The sequence below is a fragment of the Benincasa hispida genome, chromosome 6, assembly GCF_027475165.1.
Source record: "Benincasa hispida cultivar pf3 chromosome 6, pf3_genome.v1.1, whole genome shotgun sequence".
In the NCBI taxonomy this organism is placed as follows: domain Eukaryota; kingdom Viridiplantae; phylum Streptophyta; class Magnoliopsida; order Cucurbitales; family Cucurbitaceae; genus Benincasa; species Benincasa hispida.
Window position 1 is genome coordinate 11320895 of NC_143483.1, and position 10269 is coordinate 11331163.

Sequence of the window (10269 nt, forward strand, 5' to 3'; positions counted from 1 at the left end):
AAAATAACAATTATACAAAAAGCTTAATATAAAACAAGTTCAGAAATTAATTAGTAATGGTTTATATTTACTTAGTATTTAGTGAATAATTAAATATATTTTCAATTATATTTTGAAAATTTATTTAAATTGTAATTTAAGTTTTGAATATGTTACCAAATATATATATATATGAAAATATGAAAAAAAAAAAATTTGTTTTCAATGAAACTCTTTCTTTACAAATTTCTATTTTCAAAAGATTAAAGACTATTATGTATATTTCTAATTATATTTGTCATTAATGTTGATTGATGAGGGTTGTTGTACAATAATCATTTATCTTGAAATTGGGGAGTGATAAAATACTTCATCTCAACAATATATGGTGTGAAAAAATTGAAAATCTAGAATTCATAATACATGTTTGATGTTAATTGAACTTATTTTAGCATCTCATATTTTAATTATTACAACTCAACATTTTATCATAATAAAAAAAAAATTAAGAGTAAATACCAATTTATACTTTTGAACTTTGACAGTTATACCAATTTAAACCTTAAACTAAATATGGTTAATTTAAACCTTGAACTTTCATAAGTGTATCAATTCGAACTCCAAACTTTAATAAGTATATCAATTTAAACCTTCCTTCTAATTTAGTTTGAAAAATATCATGCAAAATATTTAATGTTATCAATTAAACTTTTATAAATGAATCAATTTAGAAGATTTATTAGGATTACATGTGAAAATCATCCATGCATAAATTCTTATAGGTGTATAGACTTCTACAAATGTCGATTTAACAAAACTGATGATTATAATTTGAATGGACAATTTTCAAATAAATATTAATCGAGAGACTAAATTATTTGATTATATAAGTTTAGAGATTTAATTGATAAAATTACAAGTTTCACATAATGTTTATCCAAATAACACATAATGCCGAGTTTAAGTTGATACACTTTAGAAAATTCGAGACTTAAATTGATACAATTATTATTTTAGGGTTTAAATTAATATAATTTCCAAAGTTTATTTGTCAGAAAAAACAATAATAATTAGATATCAAATTCTGTAGTTTTGAATAAAAATATGTAAACAGAAGGGAAAAAACGATTTTTTTCATTGATATGGATATATTTTTGTTTAAATGATGGGCCTTGTCTCATCTCTCTTAACAAATGCTTTACAATTTTTGTAAAGGTCAAAATTTTCCATTAATTAACATCACACAGCAATATAGAAATTGGTTGTTTTGTTGATTACATTATAGTTTATAGATAGAAATATATGTTCTTCTTCTTTTTTTTTTTTTTGAGAGTTGAAGATTTGAGTCGAACACATCACCAATTTGAATTTTACCAACTGAACTTTCATAACACGATCTCAAAACTATTTTATTAAACTATGTTTAGATTAACACGATAACTATGTCATAATCACCATACAGTTGTTGCACTATTTCTTGGTGTTAAATAATATCTTAATTCAATTTTTTTTTGTCAATTAGTGATTTAATATGGTATCAAAATAGAAAGTCCAAGAGGTCATATAATCAAATTTCTACAATGTTATTTCTTTCCCAATTAATATTGATATCCACTTGTTGGGTCTTCTACATATTTCAAGTCTAATAATGACGGAGAGTATTAGATTATGCTATATATTAAATTTACGTTTATCCATCAACTTAAGCTTTTGAATCAATTGGTGATTTAATACTTATAAATGTAAAACATTACATCGTCTGATATTTAGCTCAATCAGATCAATCATTCAAGGTCAACCTCAACATTAGCTAATTGGTTACGACATACCTTCATCAAAGAGATCACATACTCGAATCACTTACTCAAACTCAAAAAACAAATAATAAATAAAATGATAAAATAATAACCAGCACAACTACCTAGGCAATTTAGTCATCTTACTGATAAGATGCTGAATTCTTGAGGATGTTAAAGAACTCAAGGTTGTGTCAGATTTAGATCTTGTGAACTTTTATAAATTTATTTCAATAAATTTATCAATTATTATAATGATAATATAATATCTAAGAATATGATGCATAAAGAATAGTTTCAATATTGCCAATCTTCATTATTGCTCAGTTCTGAAGCATAAGAATAATTAATGAAATAGAGAACAAATGTAACCCTGTTGAACAATATTACTTGAAGTCTTGTGGTCTAATTATAAAACAAAGATGGTGTTGTGGACTTGTGGCTGCAAGTCTGAGAAGATGAATGTTCAAGAGAATCTAGCCAGGTTCTTGCCCCAATGCCATTGTTCAAGCAAAAGCCTAGTCCCCATCACAATGAACTCCAAACAGATCACATCCTTCACTTGATTAATTTCAACACATTTCCCACCAGATGTATGCAATCAGTTAAAAGAACCTGAAAAATAGAAAGCACGAAAGTTTCCTCATTACACGAGGCTGCATCTAAGTTTAATGCTAAAGGGTCGGGTTGGAATGACCCTCCAAGTGCTTAAAAGAAGAGTTTATAAGTGCTAAAAAGTACATTTTAAGCATATAAAAAGTCATTTTAAAATGGCTGAAAATTTTTGGAAACCGAAGTTTACTTCCATTCTTTTTCTCAATTGGTTTTAGGTACTTTTTTTTAGAGAAGAATCATTTCATTGGAAAATTAAAATAAGGGGAGACCTCAAGCATTAATAGGTGATTACAATAAAGATTTCCAATTGGAAACTAAATAAGAAAGATAAAAACTCTAAAAAAGGTGCTTAGTTTTGCAACCGTACAACCTAGTAGACAGAACCAAATCCATGAAACCATCTAAACAAGAAGAGAAATCTTAGAGACACTTATTACATTCCCATTTTAAACTTTGACTAGTAAAAGTATACCTTTAGCCTAAAAAAATTTATATTGGGGATAATGATCTATAAGAACAAATGGAACAAAAACCAAGTTTAGTACTTGGACTTACATTTACTATTCCCAAATAAGTCTGCATAGTCACTAAAAACAATACCTTGTCATATTGCATGGTGTTTTCCCATACCCTTCGAACATGAAACTGCCATTGGCAATTATACAAGCAAACTTATTTTATTTGTCTATGAGTAATGTTATATTTAGTACCTAAGGTCATAAACTATAGATCACTCTTTTAAATCCTGAAATATCAATCCTTATCCTTGATCCATTTTATTTTAGCTTGGCGTTTCTCTTTACCATTGACAATCAATAAAGAAAGTTAACAGGGATGATCAAATTGGAGAAAAGAATCTTCTTGCAATAAATGAAAAGTTTAAATACATGAATACCTTGAGCAACAAGAATGAGAATTGATCCAAAAACCATGTATAGGTTGAGCCTTTTTTATATTGGCTTTACATTAAAAAAATACACACACACGTTGATGTAGAAATAACTATGTATGAACCCTTTTAGAACACCTGACTATTTAGTTCCAAAAATTTGACAAATACATACCGATATTTGCGCACGTTTTGATCAGAGGCGGAAGAAGCAATTGTAGATCTCGCACGGACATACAGTTGAACAGTAGTACGTACAGTGTCCAATAATACTAGGTTAAACTACATCTAAAGAAGTTGAAGCACTGCACAAATGAATTAAGAGTTAAATACCTTCTCTTTATGAAAGGTAGAACTAAAAAGGAAGACAACAATTGGTCCTATCTGAATTTTGACACTTAATTCTTAATTGTAGTCTCTTGTGCTTCTTCGTCTTTCTCTATTAAATCCCTTTTGAATGATTTGGTGGGTGGTAGCTGAGCCTATTATTAAGGATTTTTATTCCGCTATCTAGTAGGATTTTTACACTAGGAAGATAAATCTTCCTCTAAGAGTTTAGTCTTGGTGCTGTTAATATTGTTGATTGTTTGGAACGTTGAATGTCTTACACGTCTCTCTCGCCCTCTTCATGTATTATGTGTCAATGCAATTGTGAATCTCCAGCTCACCTTTTCATGCATTGCTTTTTTGCTTCACATTTCTGGCACACTTGTTTTGGATGCTTTTAGTTGGTCTTTGACATGCATCGATCTTATATATTTTAGCGTCTCTTTTGATTGGTCATCGTTTTGATGGTACAAAAAAGATGATTTGATTGGCTCTTACGCATGCTTTCTTTTGGACTTTTAGTGTAAGCACAATGGCCGTATCTCCGGTGATTCTTTTTCCTTTTTTTATAGATTTATGGATTTGATTTTGTCTACTGCTTTTCATGGGTGCAAGTATAAGTACCTTTTCAATCATTTTATTTAGTCTCCAATTGGAATGTTGCTTGTACTTACCTATTTGTTTTTGGAATTTCCCCCTCTATTTCGTTAATCAATAAAAATGTTTCTTGTTCCCAAAAAAACCAGTCTTGTGTTGTGAGAAATGGACCGTCGTAACACTTTGAAGGCGAGGGAGACCATGCCGGGGGAGTTATGCTTTGTTAATGTCATCAAAGGAAACTTTCATTGTTCCTCATCTTTGATACATTGATTGCAGGCCAACAATGCCATTTCTACAAGTTCTCACAATGAAATTATCTAATTTAGTTATGTGTAATCCATCTTTCCTTGACAAGCAATAAATGAACTAGGAAAAGTTGAACTAAAGTTGAAATCCACCTGCAGAGATTTCTTCCTTGCTTCATCGTTATCTCGAAGCTTATTTGAAGATATACCATTATCCTGCCGACTGATGATTTAAAATCCCTGGCTGGTTATGACTTATTGCAGCAGAAAACCATCAACCTCAAACCTCCATCCTCTAAGGACTATGGGCTCCATCCAAATAAAATACAAGATGTTCGGGATTCGATATCAACAGATCTGTCAGGAACAATCTGTGCTCGTCCTTCAAAGTTGGCAGTGGTAAGCCCTTCTATGAACTGCTCAGGCAAAGACCTCTGACAACATATATATATATATATATTCTTTTTTTTAAAAAAAAGAATCAGAAAACACAAGATAATGTTATGAAGACTGAAGACAAATCTCTATGTAGAACTTACACTTTGTTCTACGTATGGCAGTTTGGAATGGCTAGCCCTGTGAAGCCATGTGGAGGATAGGGCAACAGCAAGACCAGCATTTTGATACTGGTGCTCGCCTTCAAGCCCAAGTTTACGACCATGTAGTAGCTCAGGGTCCAATGGCAGCACTACGGTAAGTTAAGTTGTATGTGTGATGTGCAAAATTGTTGCAGTTCATTATCTAGTTTCAGGTTCAACCATGTAGTCATGTAGACGCAAAAAAGCATAGATCACTACGAGAAATAATTTAAGCTCACATCTATAATAGCAAGTAATAGAAAATTCAGATTGTACGAAGTTAACATGACATTGTTTCAAATATAAGGTAGTAATGAACAATGCATGTCATAGTGTAATAAAATAAAATTCAAACATTATGGGAAGGGTCAGGTCTTATGGTGATTATACGAATGAAGAAGATCTCTGCACATACATCCAACTGGGAAGCTTTATCTCTAAGCATATGCATGGCTTCATCAGGTTGAAACACAGTAAAAGCCGGAGTCTCATGCTGCACCAAAGTGAAAGAGAAACAACAAACATTAAATTTATTATTCCTAGACGGTCATACTTTGAGGAAAGTCGTTTGAAGCCTTAAAGATACTAGCTTTCTCTTCATTACCTTAATTTCTTCACCCTTGGTATTACATTCGTTCAAGGTTGACAAAATAACTGCTTCCTATTAAACTTAGACAACTAGTGAGTCCTTCTCTTTTGCTTTTCTAGTATCCAAAAGTCCCACTGAGTGACCTCCCACCCTATGCACACAGCACTCCATAATCAGATTATTATTTGAGCCAACAACTGGTAGTTAGCTGACACATGCTAGACAATGCTTGAAAGTGTTGGGAACAAATGAAGCCTTGCCATTGACATACTTTTTTTTCTGTTCAGGCGAGTGGTTTAGGATATGCAACCTCTTCAAAGTAATGAAAACCATTATATAGGCTCTACTTGTAACACAATTATAAATGATATAAACGTTTCTAAGTTCAAGTAGTTTGTTAGGATCTCTCCTAACAAGAACAATACTCAAGAATACAGAATAAACTCAAGAACAGTTCAATTATAGAAATATAGGAAAATGTATTGAAGTATACTATCAACTTATAAGCAAAGTAACAAGATAACCTCTAGTCTTTCGAGAGGGCTAATCTCTCCTTAAATTCCCCATAGAAAATTCCTTACAAAATACTTCTTGCCCTTTCTCTCAACTCACTCCCTCTATTTATACCTAAAAGCCTTAACAAGTTCACTATCTAATTACCAAAATGCCCCTTCTAATAACTATCCTAATATTTACTAATAATCCTACTATTTCCAATAACTAGGGGTCTTACATAGTTCTTGTCCACTTTCCAACTAGAAGCACTTATCTGTGAGGTCCCCTATCATCCATACATCCGAGAGAAGAGATAGGAAGGAGAATTAGTGCTTGATAATCAGCTCAGGAGTTGTACAGTTGTTACATGGCGAGTGGGGACCCGTGCAAGGGTTTTTGTAGGGTTTGAAGGCTCTATTGTGGGGGCGGAAATTTTGGCTGAAGGCTGTGGTTTAGGAGAGTATTCCGGCACTCTCGAATGTGCCGGGGAGTTATCTTCTTTCTTTTGCTCTTTATCTTTCATCTTGTTAAAGTTGATCCTGAGACATTGTGATTTAGTGTATTTTGTTCCTAGTTGAATATACATATCGATCAGGGATACTATTCCCCTGTTTTGTAGCTCTTGTTGGGATTTTCTGATTGCAAAAAGTAGAAAATACCTAACATTATCAAACATGATACAAACAATCTATACTCATGCATAAGCCAAAGTAAACGTAAACGGTTGACAAACGTTTCTTTTCCAAAAAAAAAAAAAAAAAAAAAAAAAAAAAAAAAAACAATTCTCAAGGTTAAGAGAAGGCTAACCAAGAAGTTCCATGTGATCATAACCCAGAGAAGCTATACCAAGCGCAATGGGCGTCTGGACCTGAAAGGCATTAGAATCTATGAAAATGGCTATACCTTGATATGAGGTTTTTACTTCCTAAAATAGATGAAGAACAAATTACATTTGAAGTAGTATGTAGTATGCAAATTAGTTACCCATCCAAGCGAATAAAATGATATTTACAATTTAAAGTAAAAAAAAAAAAGGAAATTAAAAACAATCCAATATAAATTAGGTTAAAAAAAGTACAATAGAGAAGGTAGTAAGTTTGAGGAAAATCCTCTGCAAAAGAAGGGACTTCAATGAAGCAGCATTAATGATGATCGAAGACATACTGATAGTTGTTAAGTTACACCTAGTTCAAAATTTTAGATGGATATATTAAGGTAAAGTTAATCCTTTTAATATATTATCAACACTCCACCCCATGTGTACCTTAGAGATCAACAAAAGATCCCCCTGCATGAATTATTGAATAATTAACATGAAATGTGAAGGAAATAATGTAGTAGGGGTTGTAATTTCACAATTCTTGCATAAATAATGATGATACCTTGCCTTTGGTGCCAGCTGCATGAATGACCTTCATTTGCGACATGGACTCCTCCAAATCAAGCATCTATTGTATTGAATGAACTCAATGATCATCAGCCCAAGTATACCAGCAATAATAAAGTGTTAAGTTTCAGTAATACCTTTACGTACTCAAACATCAACTAAAATCGATCCCCAGATTTATCACAGCATCTCCGGTTGACAATCAACGAGAATAATGCATCCAATGCCTCTTTATAGGCCGTCTGTGATCTTTTCAATGTGTCATTACCTTCAAAAGCACCAATCAAAACCCACAAACATTTTTAGTTTTTACATGACAGAAATGTTTAACACATCCTTTTCAGATTAAGATATCTACACCTTCTACCATGGTTACCAGATGACCCCCAAGTTCTCTAATATCTCGAGGATTCAACCTAGCTCAAAAACACATTCACCAGTTCAAAAGATTCAATGGACTGGGAACCAGAGATCAGCACCTTCATGTTCTCCAATCTGCAAAACGACTTATGGATTTCAATGGAGGGAAAAGCATAAAGTATTCAGGAAATACTAATCCCTTCTCTAAAACAAAGGTAACACATAAAAACAACCAGAAAATTCCAATTTACTTAAAACAATATTGCGTTCTATTTACTAATTTGAATTTCGCTTCAGATTAGGTAGCAGTTTCTTATACATTTACATTCTAATCACAACCCTTTTCACTGTCTAGCTGATTCCCCGGTCGAACTATGAATTCATTCCATAAGACATCTAATTTCCCAGTTCCCTATACAACGGCAACAAAGAAAGACGGGTTCGTTATTCTCCATCTTTTCTTAGATGCAGCTGAGTAATATTAATAAAACACAATTAATAAATTCAATTACCATTTATTCATCGTTCAGATAAGAACGGAGTCAAAGGGGGAAAAGGGTCATCGTCTTTTCATCAATCCCTTCCTCTCGATTACCGGACGGACGGTAATACATCGGAGAAACTGAGGGCAATGAGTTAAGGGTCGAAAAGGGAAGCTAAGGAAGAGAGAAAGAGAGTGTGAAATGAAGAAAAGGGTATGTGGGGGTGAAGTGAAGAAGCGTTTGGATCATGGAAACAGAGAATAAAAAAATCTTTGGCCAGATTCGAATTGGGGATTGTGAATATGAATTGGTTGGATTAAGAAACAATAAGATAAACAATAGAAGAGTTGTTGAAGTTGTTGATGGGAAGTGGGATGGTGTAGAGGTTGAATCAATGTCGTTGGAATGTCCCTACTGCGGGAAATTCATCAACAGGTGAAAAAAGTTGCGAGCGACATCATCTGATATGACGCCGAACTTCCATTTTCGCTCCCTCCATCTTGGACTAAACGATTTAAATTCAATTTGGTTTGGTTTGGTTTTTTTATCCAAATCCACTGAATTTTTTATTTTTTTTATTTTGTTATAATATAAAATTGAATTTTATGTCTAGTGAAACCTTACATTTTTAATTCATTAGTAAATTTATGAGTGATGTCAAGTGATGGTATGTAAACCCCGAACCTTATTTTCCCTACTTAGATACGATAATAAGTAGAATAATGAAGACTAAGTTTAAGAGAGTATTATGTGGTAAGGAAAAGGTTTGAGAATGATAAGGAAAAGGGAAATATTCTAAGGGTTGAAGCATAGATCTCTCGGGTAAGAACTTGCTTGTGCGCCTGGAAGGAAGAAGGAAATTTGCCTAAGTGTGAACCTTTCGTTGAAGCCTTGATGCGTTGAGGACTAAGGTCAGCGCGACAACCATGTGCAGCTACGGTGGAAAGGTATGGTGCAAGGCATGCGTTGATGGGAGCAAGGTTTATGCGTGCACGAGTTAGCAAGGGTCGAGAGGGATGCCATGCGGTGAGCGTTGGCCTATGCGTTAATAGTAGGACAAGGACATGCACATAGACAAAGATGCTATAGGCGATGTGACTTGAGTGTGCAATGGTATGCGATGGTCGGGCGAGGATGTGTGTTAGGCGCTGAGGCATGCGTCGGTCGAGTAGTGTACGTGTTTAAGGTAACCTATGCGATGCCAAGGCCGGTGGGCTATGCGATCCCAAGGCTGGTGGACTGTGCAATGATGATTGCTATGTATTAGTAAGGTGGTATTAAGCCATACGTTGAAAGTACTACCATAGATGCATGAGGAAGGTGTTGGATGCATGGAGGTTAGCTGTTGATGAAACCATGCGCCCAACCTAGGTCATATGCATTGATAAGAGGAGTCTTGGAGGACAAGGTCGGGTTGACAGCACAATGGAGTACGTGGCTCAACCAAATGTAGCACCGGACAAACCTAATAGTACGTAGCTAAACCAAATGGAGACCTATACGTTGGACATGGCATGGGAAGGACATCTCAAGCTCATGTAAGGAGGTAGTGTCAAGGAGACCCCTTATGCAGGACATTGCATGATATTGACACTTAGGATTTTCATGCATTACATGTGGCATGCATTGAAGGCTTGTAGTTGATGACCAAGAAGCTTCCTTAAAGCATATAAATACCCTAACAAGGTTTCACTTCAGCTCATAACACATTTTCCTTCAAAAGGGACTCAAAAGAGAGTGTTTGAGGGAAAATTAGAGTTTTTGGGGGAAGATCATGTGTTGCCCATAAAAGGGTTGCATTGATCAGAAGCAGGCCATGTGCCTAACACTGTCCATGCGTTAATCAAGTGTTGTCCAAGGTTCCTGAAGGTGTTGTCATGCATCTAACAGCTTAAGAAAAGCTTGCCTTGCGTCCAACTGTTGTCCA

The 10269-nt window shown here is 34.1% G+C and overlaps 1 long non-coding RNA gene across 3 annotated transcripts; it reads right to left on the bottom strand.

The window, feature by feature from the left end:
• Positions 1-4696: 4696 nt before the first annotated feature.
• On the bottom strand, positions 4697-8836 carry LOC120080579 (uncharacterized). 3 transcript variants are annotated; one of them, XR_016529978.1, is made up of 9 exons: positions 8373-8660; positions 7868-7995; positions 7638-7768; positions 7496-7561; positions 6921-6981; positions 5634-5769; positions 5445-5522; positions 4991-5192; positions 4697-4885 (listed from the first exon to the last, which is right to left on the bottom strand). It is a non-coding gene; the product is annotated as an uncharacterized LOC120080579 (long non-coding RNA). The 3 variants fall into 3 exon arrangements; XR_005482566.2 differs by lacking the exons at positions 4697-4885; positions 4991-5192 and having other exon boundaries at positions 5255-5522; positions 7861-7995; positions 8373-8836; XR_016529979.1 differs by lacking the exons at positions 4697-4885; positions 4991-5192 and having other exon boundaries at positions 5255-5522; positions 7877-7995; positions 8373-8675.
• Between the last annotated feature and the right edge of the window lie 1433 nt (positions 8837-10269).